Source organism: Tamandua tetradactyla, chromosome 1, assembly GCF_023851605.1.
Source record: "Tamandua tetradactyla isolate mTamTet1 chromosome 1, mTamTet1.pri, whole genome shotgun sequence".
NCBI lineage: Eukaryota > Metazoa > Chordata > Mammalia > Pilosa > Myrmecophagidae > Tamandua > Tamandua tetradactyla.
The window spans coordinates 199230282-199254870 of record NC_135327.1 but is presented as its reverse complement, the minus strand read 5'-3'; the positions used below and the strand labels follow the sequence as shown (position 1 = coordinate 199254870).

The 24589-nt window shown below is 39.7% G+C and overlaps 1 protein-coding gene, 2 long non-coding RNA genes and 1 pseudogene across 3 annotated transcripts in view; 2 read left to right on the top strand and 2 right to left on the bottom strand.

The window, feature by feature from the left end:
• LOC143674767 (uncharacterized) overlaps positions 1-15509 on the top strand; it is a 36307-nt gene extending 20798 nt beyond the window's left edge. The window contains exon 3 of the long non-coding RNA XR_013171208.1: positions 15235-15509. This is a non-coding gene — a long non-coding RNA (uncharacterized LOC143674767). The remainder of the gene's footprint in view (positions 1-15234) is intronic.
• DPP6 (dipeptidyl peptidase like 6) overlaps positions 1-24589 on the bottom strand; it is a 919284-nt gene that overhangs the window by 793244 nt on the left and 101451 nt on the right. The window lies entirely within an intron of this gene.
• The window catches only part of LOC143674771 (uncharacterized), a 154856-nt gene that overhangs the window by 51243 nt on the left and 79024 nt on the right, over positions 1-24589 (top strand). The window lies entirely within an intron of this gene.
• LOC143674762 (ubiquitin-conjugating enzyme E2 D2 pseudogene) lies at positions 2305-2749 on the bottom strand (annotated as a pseudogene).

Here is a 24589-nt window from a genome sequence, read left to right as displayed (position 1 = left end):
TCATGACCTATTCAAAATTCCATGTAATTATGGTATTCAACTAAACTGACTATACAAGTTAAATTAGCTATGCACTACCCAAAATATAAAGTTTGCACCAATAAACATCTCTCCCTTTGGCCTCAAACAGAAGTCGAAGTTTTAAAATATGGACCTTTTTTATATAAATCCATTTTAATTAAGTTCCTTCCCCCAAATTACAAGCAATATGTTCTTTGCATTGGTGAAACAACGTGAAGCTACACAAACAAAAGCACAAATACTCTACTCACTTCACCCTCCAATGGAACATATTTCTTTTGGAGTCTTTCCCCCATAGGAACAGATTCATTATATCACTCTTTCTTTTGGCTAAATTTATATAGATGGAATTATTTGACAAATACAGGTAATCTGTAATTGTAAATGTAATTTACAGATGGAATGTAAAACCCTATTATTCCAAGTCTAAATCTAATCACAAAATCAAAATAAGCCTAGTTTGTCAACCTGTTAAGAGGTGTTGCTCAGAAGGGTGATTTTATTAAGCAAGGGAGAAATTGTATGAAAGTTTGTATGTGTATGTAAGCAAAATTTACTTTCTATAAGGGTTATGTTAGCTGGTTTTCTCAATTTTCTCTATCATTTGCCACCAAGAAGGACCAAATTTATCCAACAAAGTTCAACCCCATAAGTGTCTCTTTTTTTTAAACCAAAAGCAGTGGACATTTATTCCACAACTTTTGTGCAAGAGTGTAAGGATGCATTTGAAAGAACCTGATGGCTACAGAGCAACAGCTATGGCCTTCAGCCTGGCCCGGTGTACAATTAGATTAGGATACGCAGAGAAAAAATGGTAACTTGCCTAGTTCATGTGAACGATGTTTCTGGCAAATATAGCTGTGTACAAGTTTCAAACTACATTTTACTAGAGTCAAGGGAAGACTTCAAAAACACCACATACAGTACCAATTTTAAAATTGGATGAATAGCCTGCAAATGTTAGTGCAAAGTAATCATGTAGACTCTCTAATACAAGATTGTGCTCATGTTTCCCAGGTTTCTTTTACAATTACAACCACAAAGGCTTAACCTACCAAATAGCGATGCCTTCGTGTTTTATGTCCTATATGCCAAGGAAACGTCACAAGGTTTTATTGAAATGCAGCTTAAGTTTTCATTAATTAAGCAAATTTTGCATGTAACAGCCATGTTCCTGGAATGCTGCAAAACTAAGTTTTAGGAAAACACTTTTAAGGTTAGGTCCCTATCTTGTTCAGTAAAATTACTCTGAAGATATACTTTTTACTTTGTAAACTGGAATTGTTTCATGATTTTGAAATGCACCCAGTATAAATAAAAACATTCAGGGGTGGGGAAATATCCACCACAAAATCAAAAAGCCTATTCACACAAAATTATATGTAATGACTGTAGTAATCGGTTTATTACACAGATTAATCATTCTTAATGTGCGAGCTCCAGAGGAGCAATTGGGTCTTTAAATATACATAAGTATTTCCATCAAATGGATTTTCACGCTTAGGTCCAGATAGACCTAAGCAGTTAAAAACATAGAACTATTAGCTGTGTATTAACTGAGAAACCACACACAAACCAAAAAATATGGAGAAGAGAAAATGGGGCTGAAAGGATAAAGGATAAAGGCCGAAGGGGTGGGGAGATGTCAAAAAGTTGGGAACAGAGCCATCACACTTTATGCACTAATAGCTCCAATCCATTTAAATACTGACCAGTTAAACTTAGACCTTAAAATACAGGACGCAGGTACAGTTTTAATCTGGTTGGTCCTAACTTCCACCTAAGACATAGGTTCTTCAGAATAAAATGAATAAAGAAACAACTTCATGTTCTTCACTTTGCTTTTCATAACTGTTTTGAGTTTATAAGGACTCCACTTAAAAACAATCTCCTACAGGTCAGTGGAGCTGTTCTTCCCCATCTAAGCACACACTATATCTACCACCCCTCACCTTGTTGCTATCCAAATTTAAGTCAATACGGAAAGCTTTAAGTCTCACATCTAGGTTATGCCTGGAGAACTGGCTTGCCACACACACACACACACACACACACACACACACACACTTCTCTGCTGGGAGGCAATGTTGGTACGGGAGTACAGTATTTCTAGTTTGTTGTTCCAAGTATGTATAACACGCGGCACCGCTGTATAGGTAAACGTGTGCACAGGGGAAGATGAGGCATGGGCTTATAGAAAGCAGTCAAATGGAAACCAAAAGGACTTTCCCTTTCAGAGTTCCCCTATCTTTATTTGTAGAGGTTATCCAATAATTTCTTTAATTACATGGCATACTTCTGAGTTCGTCCCCGAGCTATTCTGTTGTACTTTTCTCTCTCTGTTTTGTAGATCCGAGCCATCCCAGGTACTTTAAAGGATCATCTGAATTGGGATCACACAACAGAGAACAGATGGACAAGAGTCCTTTTGAAGTAGTTAGTGCTGGAGACCACTGAGACCTTAGAATAGCAAGACAAATGCTGCCTTAATGTTAATATTTGGATGGTAAATTCTTGTTGTAAATGCAACCTTAGGTGGTTTGAAGGGATGATCTGTTGGGAAATGAATCGTCAAGAAGAATACTCCACCCTGGTAGGGACTGTCACTTGGACCCATTATTGTAGCTTGCCAATGGAATATCATCTCCGACTGACCTGCTGAACGCTGTGCTGGGGGGTCCCGTGCCAGGTCATTCAATTCCTTGTGGATTCTCTTCAGAGCCATCATGGGAGGCGGTGGCGGTGGCCCCCGGGTCGGGGACAGGGGTGGGGGATGGGTCGGGGAAGGGGCGAGGGGACACGAGATCGCCTTGGCGATTGCGGATTGGCGGGAGAAGATGGGGTGTTCGGGAGCGCGGGCCTGGCGGGACCGGCTGAGGGGCAGGGCCTCCTCGGCTGCTAGACCTGCCCAGCGGTCACCGCATCACCCCGCAGTGGCCTCTGTATGTCCTGCCTTCTGAGCCGCCGCCGCCGCGGTAACTGCCTAATTGTCTCTTTAGTCTTAACTGCTATTGTTGATTCCTTGGAATGCTGGGAATAGTTTAAAAGAGATTAATATTTTGGGAGATGGTTTATCAATGTTTCCTTGGTCAAGGCTGCACCTATGGTATTCTTGGCATGGGCAAATATTTTTGTGGCATTCCTGTTTGTATGAGTCACCCAAAATCAGTATGCCAAAACTCTTTTAGTGCCCCTAAAAGATCAAACCTCTTTTAGATCTTATAGGATCCTGCAAAAAAAATACCATGCCAGCCAGCTGGAGTGGCTGCCCTCCTACAATAGGGGCCTGGCCATAGGACCTCAGGATGACCCCATAGATGGATGTCCCAGAGCTCCTCCGGGCATCAGGTTGCTCTGTGTATGGTAATGGTAGATTAAGGGTTGGGGAACACCTGGAAGGGAAGCAGTGGGCATTGGAGAGACAGCAGACTGATTTCAGTTTGGCTTGGGGCACTTTGCCCAAATAGCTTTGCTGGCCTGGCCAGTACCAGCCACAAAAGACATAGAACTTTTGAGGAAGGCATGATACAGTGTGGGGCCTCTTGGAATATGAGGGTCGCATTGCTCCTAGTTTTCTAAAGCCAGCTTCAGAAGTACTCAATGAATACTTATTATGCCAATGTTTTCATGGACTCAGAGGCTGCAATCTGAAGTTCATTAGACATACAAATTATAATCAACCCAGCAATGATAGTGGCAGGAGCCAGTCTTCTGAGAAAAGAAGTGTCACCAGAGATCATACAGTCTTTTGAAATGTATGGGTCCTTACTACACAAATTTAGGCTTATAATTCCTCCTAGGGATTATTAAATTTTCAGAAGAAAATAAGGACCAGTACCTCTATAGGGAATGCTAATCTAACATAAGGTTTTAAGGTCACCTTAACAACTTTTCAAAAGCCCTGTAATTCTTGCTGCTTATGATTTATATTGTAGGATTCAGAAGTATCCACTTCGAGGACAGAGTATAACATTAGAAGGTTAACAATTTACAATTCAAGGCTATTCCTTATCTCAAGTCTTCCTGGTCTCTAATTTAAGCAGCTCAGCCTCTGACATGCATGGATCTCAGGGAACGGTGTTTATTTAACACTTTAATCCTTGACTATTCCTCTAAAGAATACTGCACCCTCCCTTTCCCCATAAAATAGAGTTTAGGAATAAGCTCTAACAGGCTCAATATAGTAATCTACCAGCCATATCCCTATGGCTATCATATACAGGTGGAGACAAGAATCTAAAGTGATAGGACAAGCATTACACCGCAAATGCACCATTACACCAGGAGCATGAGGGGAGCTGGGCTGATGAAGAAATTGGAAGACACCTAATACATTAACTGCTTTCTGGTGTTCCTTAAGAGGACCCTTCTGGTTAGCATGGTATTAGGAACCTAGGCACTTGGACAAAACCTTGCCTATGGAGAGGCAACCAGACAAAGAAACCAGGAATGTACAAGAACACTGCGCCAACAGCCTGGTTCCGTCCAAGCTCTGTTTCCTGAGCATTTCGGCTCAGCTGTTGGCAGTTCAAAAGGAAGCAGCTGTGAAGCTTAAATTGGCCCCATAACGGCATCCACCACTCTGTCCCTGGCCCTAGCCAAGAGGCTGAGCCATGTGTGTGTTCTCTGTCTGTGAGCTCTCTTGGTCTCTCAGATGAGGTCCTGAGGTTGTGAGCTGAATTGGAGCCAGGGCTTTGGAGTGCTTACTGCATGTATTTGATTGTGTTGTGGTTGAAGTTTCTTTTAAGAAGATATCTAATATCTACTTTTTCTGTTTCTTCGAAGACACTTGAAAATGGGCAAATCTCATCTCCACGGACCTTAGTCACTCCTGCTCCAAAATAAAGAGTTTGGACTGGAAGAATTCTTGGGGTCTATTTATAGTTTTGCCTTCTGAATTTAAATAACCTGATCATACTGTGAAAGGTTTTAGTGATTAAAGTGAGAGTAAATTTGGTCAATTGTCTTTGTCTATTTCTTGGATTGTGCCAGTCATGTTTAATTGAAATGATCAGTTTTCTTCATGGAGAATCTGGTCTGGAGAAAATGGGGAAAGAGTAGATGGGTTTCCTCAAGATCTCAGACAATTTAATCATCATTTAACTGCCCAGAGACCTCTTTAGGCCAGTTGTCATTCGTATACACATAAAGTGGTTAGCACCCCGAGAAAAAATGCTTAATTTGATACATTTTGCAAAGTCTTTATAGACAGAAAAATGGCCCTGCTTATCAGTTCAAAAAGACAGTGAAATGTCTCAGCAAAATATGAACAATATGGATGAATAGCTCCCTTAACATATTTTCCTCTTTGGACAATTTTGACCCTTCTCCACTGATAATGCTAACTAGCATGGTAATTACAGTAACTGAGTACAGACTTTTCTTTCCACCTAAAGTCCTCAACTAGCTGATTTCTCCACCCCATCCATGCTTATTAGCAATCAAGGAAACAATATGTCACATATTTGGACTGGCCAATGAATAAATAGCCATGTGCTCATTGAATTGCAGCCCAAATTCTAAATGATCTGATCAAAGAAACTGTTGGTATCATTGGGTTTAAGGGTACAGGCCACCTACCATCAGAGCCTCTGCTTCTAAGTTCCATCTCACGGCTACACTCTGGAGCAGAAGTGAGAAAACTGTGGTCCGTGGGCCAGCTGTCTATTTTTATAAAGTTTTACTGGAATACAGCTACACCCATTTGTTTGTATGTTGCCTATGGCTGTTTTCACCCTACAAAAGCAGAGCTGAGGAGCTGTGACAGAGGCTGCATGGCCCACAACACCTAAAATGCTCACTATTTGCTGACTCCTGCTCTTGAGGATGGTTGCTAAGGACTGTGGTTAAAAAATAACAAGCAGGTGAAGCATTAGCAGTCACCTGAGGCCACCTCAAACAGGCACTTGAATTTACCGAAGAATGGAAAACATCCGATTTAAAAGTAAAAACCCTCCTCTTGTTTAAGTGAGAGAGAGTTGAAATGGTTTACTTTTCTTTCTGAATCCCCGAAGAGCAAAAGTTCCTTTGACCCAGAAGGAAGAGAATAATTCAAAGATTAAGAGCAGGACTACAAAGAGATGCAACTGCATTCCTTGATGTTAACCTTGTGCCAAAGTTAAGGCAAATTGTTTCATCATCATTTGTATTGTTTTATGTACACTCAATAAATTATCTTAGCTCATCCAGTCATGGAACTTTCAGGGAAAGTTCATAGTCAGAGGAAAAGAGATTCTTATAATTAGATCTATAACAGTCAGCTAACATTAAAGCTGGGGAAACAAATGAACAGAATAAAATAACAGTGAAAAATGTTAAGAGATATGCAAAGGTATAGACCCAGTGGATGCAGTACTATTTTGGAGCCTAACTCTTGAAAGTGCAAGCAGTAATATATATTTATGAAAACACCTGAGGGAACATTTTAGTGTGTTGTTGAGACTCTCCCTTCAGTATGGAGGCCACCATTTCCCCAGCATATGGGAAAGCTGACAGCTAAAATCAGCGGTGTGCTGGAGACGGCTGTACCATGTTGCAAGCATTGATTATTGTATCTGCCAGCTCCATATTCAGTGACACTAAACTGGTAGCTTGAAATAGGCCACGGTTTGAGTGCTTAGATGATATATATTGACAATTGATACTAATCAGAATTCTTTTTCCTGGAGAGCCAGGTTTTAAGCATTTTCCAGTATACCACTGGCTGATTCCCTCTCTGGGAATTATTAGCTGAGGAGTACCAGCTTGTTCAGTGTCACACTTCCTTCCCAGGAGTACCCCACATCTGATGATAGGTTCATGAGGGAGGGATTAGGGGGTCCTAATGACCTGTACTTCTTGTCTCAAGGAAAAGGCTTTTCTGAAAAGAACCACCCCAGTTCCTGATCTCCCCATGAGATCAGCTGAGACCTTTGTAGCCCTTGCATTGCAGCCCAAAACTTTCTTCTACCCAGGTCTTCTGCATTCAGTCCCTACCGTATTGATTCCAAAGGCACTCTCCTGCACCCAAATCACAATCTCAGGGTCAGGTTCCCAGGGGCCCAACCCAAGACAGGCACAAAAAGCACTGATATTTTAAAGAGAAATAAGAAACCGTGCCTATTGGGTAGTATAAATAATCAAAGGAGAGCAATATCAAACCCATGGGAAAATGCTGTAAAAGGGGGACTAGCCAAACAAAATAGTTACAGTGGGTCAAAGACCAGAAGTTTATCTTCTAAATATTAACTCTGTTAATAAAAGCCTAAGTCTCTAAAGTCAGGGAAATGTATATCAATGGGGACGTCTTTACAACTGGCTCTATGGGTAAGTAACTTTTCCCTGAGAATTTAATGAGAGAAGTGAGAAGGGACGTGGATGCTGTGCTGGTTTGAAAGAATTATGTACTTTAGAACAGCCATGTTTTAATCCTAATCCATTTTGTAGAGGTAGCCATTTCTTTTAATCCCTATTCAGTACTGTAGGTTGTAAACTTGATTAGATTATCTCCACAGAGATGTGACAAGCCCAATTGTGGGTATGAATTTTTGATGAGAGAGAGATGTAACTCCACCCATTTCAGGTGGCTCCTAATTAGTTTAATAGAATCCTTTTGGAAAAAGCTTGAGAGCCCATGCAGCCAGAAACATTTGGAGATGAAGAAGGAAAATGTCACCAGGGAAGCTTCATGAAACAAGAAGCCAGGAGGGAAAGTTCAGAGTCTGCGATGTTTGCCATGTGCCTTTCTCGTTGAGAGAGAAACCCTGAGCATCATTGCCCTTCTTGAACCAAGGTATCTTTCCCTGATGCATTAGATTGGGCATTTCTATAGCCTTGCTCTAATTTTCACAGCCTTAGAACTGTAAACTTTCAACTTATTAAATTCCCCTCTTTAAAAGCTGTTCCGTTTCTGGTATATCACATTCCGGCAGCTTTCAAACTATAACAGATACTTAGCAGAAGTAGCCAAAAAATCATCCGAATGATGGAAACAACTCCCAAAATATGCATGGCCAGGTTATTTACTTTCTCCTTCCACTGTAGTTAATGTCACTTAGGGTGGACTATGGTAGACTGCTACATTGGTGTCCCCCTAGAGACCATGCCTCTTGGCATTAGCACCCTGGAGTAGTTCCCCTGTACTGTGACTCTGGGTGGGGCCATGTGATTGACTTTGACTGACAGGATATTAGCAAGGGTGAAACAAGCAAGGGTTGATAAGCTATTACACACATTTCTTCTTGGAATGCTCTTTCTTGGAAACCAGCTGTCATGCTACAAATAGGTACAACAAGTCATTGAAGAGATCAAGTAGAGAGAGTCAGAGAGGCCTGGATGGCACCACTTTTTGCAGCCTACTGGTTGAAATACCAGATTTATAAATGAAACCATCCAGGAAATCCAGCCCCAGTTGAGTCTCCATATATTGGCAGTCATGTGACTGTCCACAGATGAGTAAAAGAACCACCCAGTTAAAACAGCCAAAATTGCAGAATTTTCAGCAAATAAATGATGATCATTGTATTCTTTTTAAAAATTTTTATTGTTAAATATAACATATATGAAAAGAAAAGAGAGAAAAAGCAACGATTTTCAAAGTACACTTCAACAACTAAGTTACAGAACAGATTGCAGAGTTTTTTATGGGTTAGCATTCCACTATTAGATTTTTCCTTCTATCTGCTCCAAAACATTGGAGTCTAGAATAAGTATTTTTTCTTTTTTTGTGCAAAATAACAAGTATACAAAAAAAGTAATAAATTTCAAAGCACTTTGCGACAATTAGTTGTAGAATAGATTTCAGAGTTTGGTATGAGCTATGATTCCACAATTTTAGGTCTTTGCTTCTAGCTGCTCTAAGTTACTGGAGACTAAAAGAAATATCAATTTAATGATCCAGCAGCCATACTCATTTGTTAAACCCTACGTTCCCTGTATAACTCCACCATCACATTTGATCTTTCCTCACTCCTTTTTAGGAGTATTTGGGTTATGCCTATTCTAACTTTCTCATATTGGAAGGGGATGTCAATAATATGGAATAGGGGGATGGAACAAGTTGATGTTTTAGAGAGGCTGGTTCCTCTGCATTTCAGAACTTATCTGGTCTGGAGACCCATCTGGAGGTTGTAGGTTTCTGGAAAACTACTCTAGTGCATGGAAACTTTGTAGAAACTTATATAATGCCCTAGGTGTTCTTTAGGATTGGCAGGAATGGTTTTGGTTGGGGGTTGGCAAGTTATGGTAAGTAGCAATGTCTAACTAAAGGTTGCATAAGAGTGACCTCCAAGGTAGCCTTTCAACTCTATTTGAATGCTCTCAGCCACCGATATCTTATTTGTTACACTTCTTTCCCCCCTTTTGGTCAGGAAGGTGTTGTTGGATCATTATATTCTGAGATGGTTAGGTAGCAAAGCATAATTTAGCCATAGCAAAAATCTAAAATATGTTTTATTGGCTTTTGGACCAAGTGGCTGGCAGAGGCCTAAAGGATGCCAGGATATTAAAATAGCAGTGAGAACATTCCTTTTGGAACTTGGAAAAGAGATCCCATCCTATGCATTGGTATAATAGTTAACAAGACTGCTTCCTGTAGTAACCTGGAAGAATGAAAATGTTCCTAATAAATTAGTGGAGTTGCAGGGGGAGATTTCCAGGCCAAAAATTTAAAGAGCTAATTGGCTTCCTTTAATCTGTGGTAAAATCTGGGAAGAGACAGCAGGAATGGTTCAGTTTGGAGGAAGAATTTGGTAGAATTATTTCCAGCCTAGGATGTACTGGGCTGGAAAATAAAGCAGTTTCTAATTCCTAGTCTCTCTTGCCGGTGGAAGATTCTGAAAATAAGAAATAGCCTCAGGGTAAATATCAAACCCAGGGCACTACCAGTAACATGCAGTCTCAAGGTTAGGATCAAATCTTTAGTGTGACTCTAAGATCCTTTGTTAAAACTCAGAAAAATTTAAGGTGATATCTCATATGCCCTCTCAGATAGACCATAGGACTTCTAAATACTGAAAGGGAATTGTCCCATAGCACTCTTATCCATAGTCCCAAATAGTGTGGGGACTGTTTGGAGAGATTTGTAGATGTAGCTTTTGTCTAATGGAGTGAAGAATTTGATATATAGAAAGCCTGCACAAATTTTAGAGGCATCTCACCACCTTGGACTAAAAGGAACAGACACCTGCTTGGACTAAAAGGGATAGAGTTTAAAGTGAAAAGGCTTGTGATCCTCCAAATTTTGGTGGGCAGGCCAAGAAAGCTACTCAGCTGCCAGCACAGGTTATTTCTTATGGCCAAAAAGGGACGACCCAGAAGGTAGAGATAAAAGCCCAGGATGCACACTGTGGCTTATCTTCTTGGAATGTTCCCTCTTGGACCCCTGAGCCACATGTAAAGAAGTTCAGTATTCTGCGGGAGAGAACATATGGAGTTCAAATGAGGTCTGGCTAGCCCTCAGTTATTTCAGCCATTTCAGCTTAGATGCTAGACATGTGAGTGAAGACATCTTACATTTCCAGCCCCATTTTAGCCTTCAGATGACTCCACCCCCATGAATAACCTCGGGCAAGAGCAGTGAAGGAAACACCCAGTTTAGCCCAGCCCAGATTGCAGAATCATGAGCAAATGCATGGTTATTGTTTTTTAAGGTTTGAAAGTGTATGTGTGTGTGTGTGTGTGTGTGTGTGTGTGTGTGTGTGTCTGTTTATTCAGCAATTTATTCAGATCAGAAAGTGATATGAATTACTAAAAACAGTTTCATTTAACAGATATTTATGACTTCATAAATGTGCCAGACCCTACACAGAGCTCTAGGGCTAGAGTGAAGCACAAAATAGATATGTTCCTTGAGCTCATGGTGGGTAAAGCATTAGTCAAGCAATAGCAGAGAGAAGCTGTAAGAATGAGATTGGTGTAATTGTATAGTAGATTTAAATTTGGGGAGAAAAGGCACACCCACCACTAGAAACCAGCCTACACATGTCTAAACTGCTGATTATGATGGGCAGTTTTGAGGAATCAGAGAAGGGAGGGAACCCAATGAACTAGGGAAGTTCTGAAAGGCTTTCTGGAGAGGATAGTGTTTGAACTGAGCCTAATAGGAGAGGAGATATTGAGTATATGAAAAGGAAAAAACTATGTTTCCAGAAACAGGAGCAAGACATGTATGTTCACCAAATGAACTGATTTGATTGGTTGAGAAGCATATAGACAAAGTTTGAAGGAGTCATATTACCTTTTAAAAAAAACTCTCAGTAATGAGAGATAGAAAAAAAGACAAAAAGAAGTTAGACTTGTCTCAATATACAAACTAACATGATTCTTGGGTGAGGTTGAAAAGAAATGAGATGGCAGGAGAATAAAAGCTTCTGCAATATTAAATGAATTCAGTCTTTCCCAGCCACATAAAAGCAAGCTAGGACTTTATAAATGGAAATTATTACCTTTCGGGGGTCCCTGTTGTTGGCCGAGTGTCATCATAGATAAGAGGGGATTAGATCAGTCTGTCTAATATACAGTTGTTAATAGAGTTACGAATGTTCCCTCTCTCTAGCACTGCTCATTGGACATCTCTGGTCACTGTTCCCCCTAGAAGCTTCTAGCTCTATCAGCAGGAAATCAGACGTCATTAGAATAAAACCAAAATGCCCACTCCTCCCACCACCCCCAGATCCTCTGTGAGCTGTAAACAGGATCTAAACAGGTGCTAGCCCTGAAGATGCCACATGTGGCTTCTCTCATGTCTTCGGTGAAACAATAAGTGAACACTGCTATGTGTTGAACTGTCTGCTTAGCAAGCTTTCAATTCAAGCAAGTCAAAGGCTTGTTGTTTTTTTTTTTAATCCCAAAGCTAATTCTGGAAGGGCCTGTTACTTACTGATGTTTTCATGTGTTTGGAGTAATGTGACAGCTAATGAATCTCCTAGTCTTTTAGCTGTGGTTCAGGCATTATGAGACTACCTTATTTCCAGTCCTGCTTACTCTTAGCTTTCTGATCAGAAAAACAAACAAACAAAAAGAACCTTATTCTTACTGATAAGGCAACTGATGTTAAGAGGTTTGGTCTATATTGAACAAACTCTGAGATTATTTCCTGATAACTTTCTAACCCAGAAAAAAAGACAAAAAGATATTTTTTTTAGGCCAATCCAGGCCTAAAATATCAGCATTTGACATCAAGTCATGCCATGTGCGCTAAACTCTTAATTCCTCATTCAGCAAGGATTTCACTTCATCCAACCACAGAGTGAACATTATACTCTGTACACAAGAAGACTAAGGACATGGAACAATGCCTGGTGTAGTAGGGGGCAATCCTGGCATAGCCTGCCACCTTTCACTACCACCTACAAATACATCCTGTGCTCCAGATCAGGGGTATCAAATAGGGAATAAAACACCAACCCTGAGTTGATAAGGGGACTGCCAGTACGTTTCTTCCCCGTTGTCCTGAGCATATGTAAACATTCATCGGAGACAGTCTGACCCTGGCTGGCATGTTTTATGACATTCAGCTCATGCCCCAGTGGTATATCTGTCTCTGGCAGGGAAGAGTGGGGCTCCTCCACTGCAGTAGCATATGAACATGCGAGGGGTGCTGTGTGTAGAATGTCTTTCTGCGTTGGCCACAGATGAAGACCCACTGGCTATGGGAAACCAAAGTCCACTAGTGAAGCTGACCTCACTCGGTCTTTTCTCCATGTGAGTAGAACATCTTTCCATCAGAGCCTATGTGTCATCCTTTTGCTGGTGACCCTGACACCAGTTTTGGAGTGGGTTCATATTTCCTTAGGTGACTCTCCTTCTGACCGACAACTGGCCTCAAGTTGCTTCCAGTCTTATGTGTATCAGATTAAAATTGGAAAGCTCCAGAGAACCCCTTTGCTCTACATTTGCCTAGTCGTATTCCTCAATTATAGACATTCACTGTGAAGACACACTGGATATGTAAGCAGCTGGTTGTTCTCCATCATTCACCTCTTCTTAGCTCTTCTCTTCCTGCCCTCCTATTCCATATGTTAGATAGAGGGTAAGCTGCTAAAGATTAATTCATTCAGGGACCTATAAAAAGGATAATGTCTCTACTTTCCATTTTACTCTTCTACATGATATTTTCCTCCACATTTCTATTTCTTTCACCACCCTATAAACAGTATCTCAGGCAATCTCATTCTCTTACAACTGAAATCTCTTTACATTAAAAAGAGATTTTTATGTAGTAGGTACAAAGTCAAGAGATGGTACAGAAATTTGGTTTCTTTGGAGAATCATGAAGAATTAGACACACAAGGACAGAGAGGCAAAAGATGAAGCTAGCATGTAAGGGACAACCAGACTGCATGATGCTTTGTGCCAAACTAAAATAGTTAGGTCTAATCTATTGGCAGGTGATTCTCAGTGGTGACACAAAAGCTTTTTAAAAATCTCACCCATGCTTCTCAGCCCTAGTGAAATTGCTATTCTCTTACGTCAAGTTCCCCAGAAGCATAGGTTGAGATGGAGATTTTTGTCCAAGTGATTATTGGGGTGTGCTGTCTGAAGAAGGGGAGGGAGGAGAGCAGGACAGAATAGGAGAAAAGAGTCAAACAGTGATGTGGTCTCAGCTGGAAACTAGATTCTGTTTGAATCCAGTGGAAGTTTTGAAGCACAGACTATACTTCGGAGTTGGTCCCACTTTGAAGCAGGAAGACAGCCTTTCGTCAACCTGAATCAATTAGTCACATGCTGTGGTTCTATGGGGTCCCCTCCAGGTACTGTGACCTCCATTCTTCCTAGGTTAATTCTCCAGGGAAGGAGGGAAGCTAATGAGCTGTTAGTATCTAACTTTTACAGTGTCTGGGGATGTGTAATGTGTGCACCTGCCCAGTAAAGGGAATCTGGGTGGGGCACTGACAGTATCCACTCGAGTTCTTGACCCCTACCCACTTTTGTAGGCATTAAGAAGTTGATCACAGGTGCCCATTCAAGTGTGAACAGTGTCAAGGCCAAGATATGTTTGTTTGTTAAGTTACAGAAATGCTAGTTAAAAGGGCATCCATAGAGGTCTTTAAGTAGAGGCATGCGGTGACAAAAGAATTATAGGAAGTCCTCATGAGAGGGTAAAGAGTGGAGCAGGGACAGAAAGTCAGGAAGCCAGCAGACTAAGCAGAATATGCTGCAAAAGTCCAGGCAGGAGATGAGAGGGGCCTGGGCCAAGCAGTTACCTGGAAACAATGGAGAGATGAAATCTTAAAACAGAGAAATTTGCATGTTAGAATGTGGTGGTGGTGAGAAGGTAGAAGGAATCGAGGATATGTGTCCCAGGTGTCATACTGCTAGACTAGACAGATGTTAGCAGCATCATGGAAATAGCACATTCAGAAAACCATATCCAGTTTGCAGAAGGGATGGGAGATAAAGTCATTAAGTTCTAGAGCTAAGCTTGATAGGTTTGTGGCAGAGATGCTCAGTCAGCTGTCAGAAATATAGAAGATAACCTAGGCCAGAGATGAAGATTTTGGATCATGCATGAATAAGATAATGGAAGCACTGGAGAAGAGGAGTTCCCCCTCAGTCTCTTCGTTCCCTTTATGAGAAGGATAAAGGCAGAAGAACAGGCAAAAGGGGTTAAGAAAGGTAACAGAGAGAGACAGCACTTTGGTAGATTCTCCCAAATTGGATCAACAGGTTTTTGATGGTTATAGTCATATTCTGTTATTTGCATGAACTTACATGTACCTATTAAAATGCTAGTCAATCAAGAATAGCAGCTGCAGCAAGCAGCTTAGAGAGATCATCTTCAGTGAGCTCTCCTGGATAAACTGATCTTTCCAGGAACCAGGATTACTGAAAGACTGTTGGATCTTGAGAATGTGGGAGTTTCCAGGACATTGAAGGGGCTCATTGGAAATAATTCTAGACAAAATACTTAGCTTGTTCCTGTTAACAGAGAGAGAGAGAGCCTGCTTTGGTCCAAGTACTATGGCCTGTGTACATGCAAATTTCAGAAGTTTGCACGTATAAAGCAATAAGGACCACGAGCAAAGCGGCTACAGATGATCAGATGTATTAGACTACATGACTGTATTCTGCTTTCCAGTACTGAGATGATAAGGTGCCATAATTTTCAGAGCATTGCCATTATTTTGATATTTAATAGATATGAATTCTAAGACATTTCAAACCTCTTTGCTTAGGATCAACTTTTCACTCTCACATGACAAATGTTTTCCTATTTTTTTCTTTCTGTTCCAGCTAGTCCCTCAGAAATGGCCATGTATCAACAATTCCTTGGTATCTTGGTCCCAGATGTCAGATCGGTGGATGAATCCCTTTGCATTTCCAGAAATATTTTCATGCATCCTTCATAACTTTCACATTTTCCTTTCTTTGCACAACATCCTCTGTGATTCAACGTCAAGTGGCCAAAGCACTGAGGGCAAGAGAAATTGGTCTTGTCAAATGAAAAAAGCAGCTTTCAAAAACTCTGTTTATTCTGTTTATGGACTAGATATTCTCAAAATAAAAATTTCCAAACTAAAGATGAAATTTTTAAATGTCCTGTGGCACACCCCCAAACCATCAATATAGGGGTTGTGCTATAATTGATAGTTTATCTTCACTGTCAGAACTTCTCTGGAAATTTTGTTATAGGTTCAAGAGATTCAAGAGAAGATATGTACGATTTTTATCAAAAAAATTTTTTTGGTTCTATATTGCTAAGAATCACAGTAAAACATTAAAAGTCTCTCCCCAAACTTGCTCTTGTCAGGAAGGCAGGCTTATCTGCCTTGAGGGGACCAGAGCTGGCACGGTTCAGGTGGGAACAGTGATAATTCACACACTCCTTTCATTTTCTGCACCTCATTGATTTAGTGGAAGTCTTCACTCCATTCTAATCTTCTCTTCTTCCTAGAGCTTCCCCTGTCCCACTAGGAGTTTACGTCCCATCCATTAAAAAATAAATCATTTCCAATTCTCCAATAATCTTTTCCATTTCTTCTCCATCCATCCATTTCCTTCCAAATACCTAAAGCATTATCAAGACTTAATAAGCCTTTAAAAATCCTGCTATGCATGGGACTGAAAGTGCTCTCTCCAGGGAGCCCTGCAATAAGAGTAGTTTAGAATCCCAGAGCTACTTAAGATTTGCAATCATGTTTGCAAACAGGTCAGCTCTCTCCAATATTACAATGCTGAGGTATCATTAATCATTCCACGCACGTTTTCCTCCTGCTAGAGGACTAGCTCCAGATGTTTCACCAGATGGAGCTTTGGAGGAAAGGCATCTCACTGCAATTCCCCATCCAGCAGCCAGAAGGCAGGATCGGGCTTGAAACAACAGGACTTGAGCCAGGCTGCTTCCCAGACTTCTGTTCCGGGTCCTACAGCAGCCTTTGGGAGTCCAGCTGTGCTCTCTGTGTGGGCTGAGTGGAGGAATGTGCAGGATGCTTAGGGATATGCAGATTTACAGACAGAACTGACAGCTGGAGTTCATGTTGCCTTATAAAAGGTAAAGAAAACATTCTGTAGATACAGTGCTGCTACCCTAGGGGAGAGTGGAAGCTTATAAACTAGAGGACAATGGCTGTAGAAAAGACCTTGATATTTAAGGCATACCACTTTCCTCAGTTACTCCCTTTCCAAATTCACTTTTGCAATGCATCTTGCTTTCTAGCTAAATCCTCCATCATGTGGTCAGTATCTATTTCCTTACAACAATAAGGAACAGGTGTAAAAATGCTTAGAGACTAGGATAACAGTAGACTCAGGAAATCACTTACATAGTCATATGAATGATTTCTTTATATTGTTACAAGTCATTGCTTTATGCAGCTCTGGAGCTAACAGCACTGGCTTTAGCCCCTGATTCAATCAGTAGAGGACTTTTTGTGAAAGTGACAAAAATAATCTGTGTTTTCAGTAAGGATAATGGAGATGAAATATCTCGGAAGAATGTCCTTGGAAGGATGAGAAAAAGAGTTTCTCAACTTTTAAATCCACGCCCTAAAAATAGCATGCCTCCTTTGATGACATTTGACCATGCAAAGTAATTTAAATATCATTGCTTCAGAAATGTAATGAACACATATTTCATTATTGTCAATGATATATATTGTGAGGCCTATATAATCCCTAACACAGGACCTGGCACAGGCTGGGCTCCTTATGTTTTAAATTCACTTAGTTATCCCAGTAACTCTTACAGTTGCTAGTATTATAACTCCATTTTCAAGATGAGGAAACCGTGACACAGAGCACATCATATGCACAAAGCCACATAGGGGTAAAGGGTAAAGAGCCTCAATTCCTTCACTGTTCCCTCAGATAACTTACCATCCTCCTCCTTCTCATAGAGCATGCTTCTAAGGATGCTCTGCCTTCCCACCCCCACTGCCAGCCCTTCCAATACAGGCCCCTGGCTTAGAACATCAGTCAGCCATTACTCAGGTCAAGAAATGGGATAGGACCCAAGCAGGAGCAAGCCAGACTGGCAGAGGAAGATTTTGCGTTGTTCACCAGAGTTTGCTCAATATTCATTTGAAGGGAGTGACTTTTGCTCATCTTTGTGCAATCTCTAATTGATCATTCAAGAATGAAGTGACTGTGGGACTTATGCTATCAGGACGCATTTAGGACTTTTCCTGGCTTCTAAAAAACTGTGGGTGCTAGTCTCAGATGTGTCCGCATGGGAAAGGGTATGGTGGGAGAGGCTGGGGTGAGATAGGGAGATAGGACTATGAGACTCGGATTCATTTAGAAAAGATGAACCTGAGATACAGAAAAAACAAATTTGTTTTCTTTGCTTTTTAAAAAAGATTGTAAACATATTTCAAGTTGGTTATGAAAAAAATCAAATGCAGAAATTAATAAAGTAAAAAGTGAAAGCTCCCCTAACCAACCTTCAGGGAAGTAGATGAACATTTTGATAGGTTTCCTTTCAAACCTTTTCCTTTATTCCTATGCCTATGCATGTATCCATTCACAGAGAGAGACAGACAGAAAGAGAGAGAAGAGAGGGGAATAGAGAGACAGAGAGAGGAACATGTTGAAACCGAGAGGAGCGAGTGAGAGGAACATGCAAGCCACAAAGAGAGGAGTGAGAATGACAGAACCTTCACCATCTCCCACTTTTGCCTAAGACCCCATCACACACACGATCTTTGGTTCTTTTGGACAGAGACTACAAAAAACAGTTAGGATTCTAAAAGGATGGAAAGAGAAGGAGCAAATGTTAGTGACCTTTAGTGGAATCCCCCAATTTTCTGGACAAGAGAGGGAAGACATGGTAAACAGGGACAAGAAAATAAAATTATTCCGAAATCTGTGTAGGATGGTTTTCTATTTGAATAACCTTGGGCGTGTAGAGATAAAAGAAGCCCACTCAGAGCAAGATAATTCAGAAGATGTATCTGCAAACCAGACTACCAGTCTATAATATCAAAAAAAGGAAATAAGCTTTATTAAGAAGGAAGAAGCCTGAATCGTAGAGCAGAGATACTGCCTTGGTCACTCCTTTGGCTGAACCCTCTACTCCATATCATATAATCTTTTATGGCTATGTTAGGTATTTGCCATTTTAAACATTCTACTTCCCATATGGGCTACTTGGATAGATCTAACCTATATATTGTATGGAGAATGCAGAACAAATACAGAGGTGATGTGAAATTCTTACATATGGATATTCAGTGGTGGCAATACTAGTTTGATGCAACAATCAGGCTCCAATGTATTCCCACAAAACCATACTGAGCCCCTGCTGTAGAAAAGGGACCACCAGGGCATGGGTGGTAAGAGGAGGAAGGGGAGTAGACAAATTTAATTGGGTATGGCCACTGGAATTGGCAATGTTAGGAGCATACATACATGTAAGTATCTGTATGTGCAGAGTTAATTAATTAATGCTTACCTTCTGCTATGTGCCGACACATAAAACAAGTGCTCTGTGATTGCATAACAAGGTAAGATCTATTTCATTTGCAGGCAGCTGTGTATGGTTTCCTGAAGGAATTGGAAACCCGGAAATTCCAAATGTACCTTGTATGATAAGCACTCTTGATATATCATGAGAAGCAATGTCAGAAAGATATAGAATCAGAAAGGCACTAGGCACATTTGGGAATGGTAATTGCAGAAGAAATGGAGTTGCGTGGCAAAGCATAAGGCCGGGAAGGGGTCTGGGACAGGTGCATGGAGGTATTTAAATACTATTCATGAAGTCTTAGCTTTATTTTGAAAGCAGATGCATGCTCAAAGTATTACATTCAGAAGCTTACTGATGCACACTGCTTGGTGATATCCTCTAGGCAGTAAATCTTAGGACCTCAACAACATCTGTATCTCAAGACAGAGACCACTTTTCTTGCACCCCTCTTATTACCTAGAAGGAACCCTAAAAGGGCTGTAAACGTGACTTGACTTCTCAGTCCTGATAGTATGTAGAATTTCAATTAAAGAGTACTATTTTTGAAGAAGGAGGACTCTATAACTTGCTATTTCCCTAACATTTTACTTTTAATGAACTTTTCAGCCATTTTCACTGTGTAGAATTCCCACTCATATGTATTTCACAAAGAACAAAATGGAATATTGCCGAAAAATGGCTGCACCGTTAGCCAAACTACAGTACCAGAGCTGTAACCTGGACAGTGGGCTTCCAGAAAGCTGGCCTCCAGCAGAGTCCACAGGGTAGCAGATGTTGGTAAACTCATTTTCTATTTCTGCATGATGAATTACCATAAAATCAATGTCTTAAACAACATATGTTTATTATCTCCCAGTTTCCACAGGTCAGAAGTCTGGGCTCAGCTAAGTTGAGTCACAGTCCTAAAGCAGAAATAAAGGTGTCAGTTGGGCTATGTTTCTTAAGTGGGTTTGAAGTCCTCTCTTCGAAGTTCACTGGTTATTGACATAATTCTTGTTATTGCAGTAGTAGAATTGAGGTCCTTATTTTCTTTCTAGCTGGTGGCTGGTGCATCCTTCCAGCAACTCTAGGCTGCCCTCAGTTCCATGCCCCATAACCCCTATATGCAATTCACAATGAGGATATTTGTTTTCTTCCATGCCATCCAGAGCATCTCTCTAATTTTCCCTTCTGTGATGGCCAGAGGAAACTTGGTTTTAAAGGACTAATGTGATTATGTCAGCCCACCCAGATAATTTCCCTATTTAAAGGTCAACAGATTTGCCAATGTATTCCTTTAAAGCACACCTACATTAGCGTTTGCCTGAATAACTGTGAGAGAGAGTGCGCTCACCAGGGGCTGGGACTCCCGTGGGCTGCCTTAGAAGTCTGCTCAATACAACAAAGATACTGCTTCTGCATATGGTTCTGAACTCCACCTTCCTTCTTAATGTTTCTGTTCTTAATATTGAGAGAATCCACCCCATTTTGATGACTCGCACTACAAATGATCTTGAATGATTTTCAGAAAGGCAGTTTCTAACCCACTGCTGTATTTTAGATGGGAATGCTACTGCACAACTCAATTCACAGAGATCCTAAATGATTAGGGTCAGAAATAACAGTGGAAAAGATTGGTAAATTTGCACACATAAAAATGAAAGATTTCTGTATGCCACAAAATAAAAAACAAATTAAAAGGCATAATAAATTGGGGGGAGGATGGGATTGCAACACATGAGAAAAGATTTCTACCATTATGAATGAAAGAATGAATTTCATTCTGCTCACAGAGCAGTAAGAGAAATCACACCAAATGGCAAGGCCTAAATGAACATGAATAAGCAAGAAAAATGTGGGGAACAACATAAAACATATCCAAGCTTACCATAATCAACTAAATGCAAGTTAGAAGAATCTATTAGCTATCAACTTGGTAATCATTGAAAAGAATGGTAATGCTTTGGGTTGATGAATGTCTATGTAGAACAGGCACTTTCATGCAATGCCGGTGAGAATATAAATTGACAGAACTTTTCTGAAATGCAATTTCCCAATATATATAAAATGTATTAAAAGCATAAATATCATTTGACACAGCGATTCTATTTCTGAAAATCTTATCCTAAGGAAATTAACAAATGTGCAAACATGTCTACAAGGATGTTAGTTGCACCATTGCTTATAATTGGAAACTCTCTAGTGGCTACATATATCAAGGTATTTCCCAAGAAATGAATGCTAAGACACCATTAAAACTGATGAGAAATGTGTGGTTAGTGACATGAAAACATGTTCATAATCCATTTCTATTCAAAGAGGAAGATTAGAGAACAAAGTGACTCCATTTTTTGTAAGAAAAAGCATTTACATGCATAAATACATGTAGTATAGATAGATGTCAATCTAGATAGAATGACAAATGCCTCTAGAATATTCCAGAAAGAATATTTGCTACACTGTTAATAGTGATCATCTTTGGTAAATTAGATTATGTATAACTTTTGTATTTCACAGGTTTTATTTTTTTGGACTATTTGTCTTTTCTATTTTTTTTTTCAGTAAACATCCACTGTTTTTTCAAAATTAAAATCTTAAAATGTTTTGGAAGCTTCTTTCAGAACTAAGCTTACGTACCCCAGTTACATCCCCTCAAAGACTTCAAGTCTACCGATGGCATTGTAATTGGTGATTTGTTGAGTGTGTTAAGATTCCTTCAGAATCTTAATTCCAAGGAGTTACTATGTTAGAACTTTCAAGAATTGTAATTGGCAAATTGGGAAAGATTTACCTGGTACACCATAAATCACTGTAGGGGGTTTACTTCTCGGTATGGCAGACTCTGCTTCATTGCTTCTGCATCCTTTCAGAGTGCACAGCACAGAACTCTGCACACAGGAAGGAGTCCTTAAACAACCCACAGATACTAAATGACAGATGATCACTAAATCCCAGACAACTTTCCTGCAGTTTTCCAACATCCTTTGGTATCTTACTACTCTTTAGTAGAGAATATTAAAAAAAAAATGCTACCTTTTAGAGGGTTCATTTGACTTTGGAACAATCCATTATTTGGGCACTAAGCATCAGCATATAGAAGGTGATTGGTGTGCCAAATTCCAAATATTATTCACAGCTGACAAATATGTATTTACAATGATGTGGTTTGCAGTGTTCTCTATACAGCAGTGTTTGTGAGATTTTAGTTTCCACATTTTGCTAATTTCTTGAAAAAAAAAAGAGTAGAAAATACAAAAATGAAAATACTGATTTCAGAATTGAGGCCCAGATCATATTACCTTAACTTCATATTGCCTCAATATATGAACAGGCTTAGGTAGAGTAATGAATCACAATTAAGGTCCATGTGAAGTTATTCAGCTATATGCGTGCATTTGTGGAGAAAAAGAACAAAACTAAATAAGGTGAATAAACAATAAATGTATCGATGACTATTACATCTTAAAAGTGAGATATAACTGAGGGATTTTTTTTAACATATTATAGTTCTAAGAACTACCCCCACTGCATAATGCAGAAAGTTATTGAACATTTTTTTCATATTGCATTTTTGTACATATATTGGACAGCATAATATAAACAATAAATGTGGGACTGTATATCTGTGCTCACTGCATATGTATCCATTGGATTTATACATTCAATTCTCTTAAAACAATTATATTCTCTAATGTCAAACATACCAGTTTCTTATCCATTATTTAGTACATTTTGTTACTCTTACTTAAATTAAAATATTCTTCTACTAAGATAACTTGTAAATAATGACTTCTAGCACTTATTTAAACCACTTACTTGAGCATTTGGGGAATGAATTAAGGATGAGGTCATTATCAATTTATCTCGTGGTAATCTTTATATTTTTCCTGGGAGTATGGTATCTTTCCATTCTAAGGCACAAATAAGAAGAGTATTCCGAATAGGTGATGCTTAATTAATTGCATACATTTTAGTTAGGGTCCTTAGTATCTCCTTCTGAGCCGTTAGGATTAGCTCTTTTTCATTTGCCTTGCTTCAAGCAAGCAATTGACATCAACTGCATGGCAGTAAACTATATTCAAAACCAATTGCAACATGAGGCAAATGATAAAGCAGATCCAAACACTTACCAATTCCTCTAACACCTTTATCTGCAGCTTCACTTCCTTTAGTCCTTGACCATACTGTCTTTATGATCAGTAAAATTTGTGCTTTTTTTCTGGAGCCACTGATATTTCTATATTAGAAAGATTCTACTGTGAGTTTCTATTTTTGGCATAAAGTAAAAGTCATTTACTTCAACTGGAACTGGAAAGAAATACTAGACAGGTGCCAGTGTGGCTGCTTCTCCAGCATCTCTAGTTAGTAGCACTATCCCCAGAGGCACCGTGGGTATCTCTGGACAACAATTTTATATGGGGTCCCTCTAATAGTTGCAGCAGTGGAAGTATTGCAAAGTACATACAGGGATCAAGATGAATTTAGGAAAAGGTATCAGAGGCTTCATTCTTTCATTCATTCATGCCTTATCTGTTGAGTAGCTACTGCCTGCCTAAGCACAGACCTAGGTGATAGAGATAAAGCAGTGAGCTAAACAAACTTAAATCTCTGATGTTTCAGGTAGCTCAGGGTAAGCAAAGCAGAGTTCTTAATGACTCCATCTGCAAAATGATGGGATTCTTACTGAGGAGGGGCAGGGGAAAGAAGAGTCAAGGAATACATTCTGTGCTTTTACAACAAACTGTATTTTCCTAAATGAAGGTTTGGTGAAATTCTAATTTGCCAGAAGGAAATAAGCTGACTTCTTCAATATAGAAGAAAAACTATTGGATATGGCTTTTTTTTTAATTGAGAAAATATCTTTGTCTCAGTACATGGTTGCGGTAGCCAAGAATAGGCCAAATATCCACACTCCCCAAGATGTTACAATTTTCTCTGCAAGTGGCCCTACAGCCCTTAAAAATGCCAGGACATGATACATTCATTCTGGCTCATTGACCTCTGTTTTCTAAAATACAGAAAAGAGGACTCAACTTTTCTCATGGTCTAATGACAAAAACAAAAGCCAAAACAGCCTCTGTGTTAACCTGTCATTGACAGAAAATTCATAGAATTCAAGATAGGAGATATTTTAGTAATCATTTAGTGGGGCCGATCCCTAATTTGATATACATAAAACTGAAAAGTAGAAGGCCACAAAGCTTCAAGCATTTTATTTATGCATTAACTGATTTATTTATACTCTCTCTACTTCCAATAAGGTTTCAAGGTAATTCTCTGATCATTGTGGTTAATCACTGTGTTATTCTTAGAAGCATCTAAAATCATAGATTTAGACCATGCTAGAAATGTAATTTGGGTTTGTGTGTGTGTGCTGGCATTTTGAGAGAAATACTAATAAACCAAATCCTCCTGCTATTTCAAAGGATTCTTAAAACCAGAGCCTTGGATTTGTATAGGGCAAGTGTCATGAACTCTTCTATGGTGATCAGTTACCTGTGCTTAAGTGGTTAGCGTATATAATCCTACAGAGCAAACTCAGTGTGAATAGAAGTAATTACATTTGGGTTTTCTTTTATAAAACTGGGGTCAATGTCTGCTAAACAGAATCATGGGTGTTTAATTAGATCTGACCCCTTTCTTAAAAGTGTATGTAGGTGATGTGATCTCTAGCAGGTTAGATAAAGTATAACTGTGGGCTCC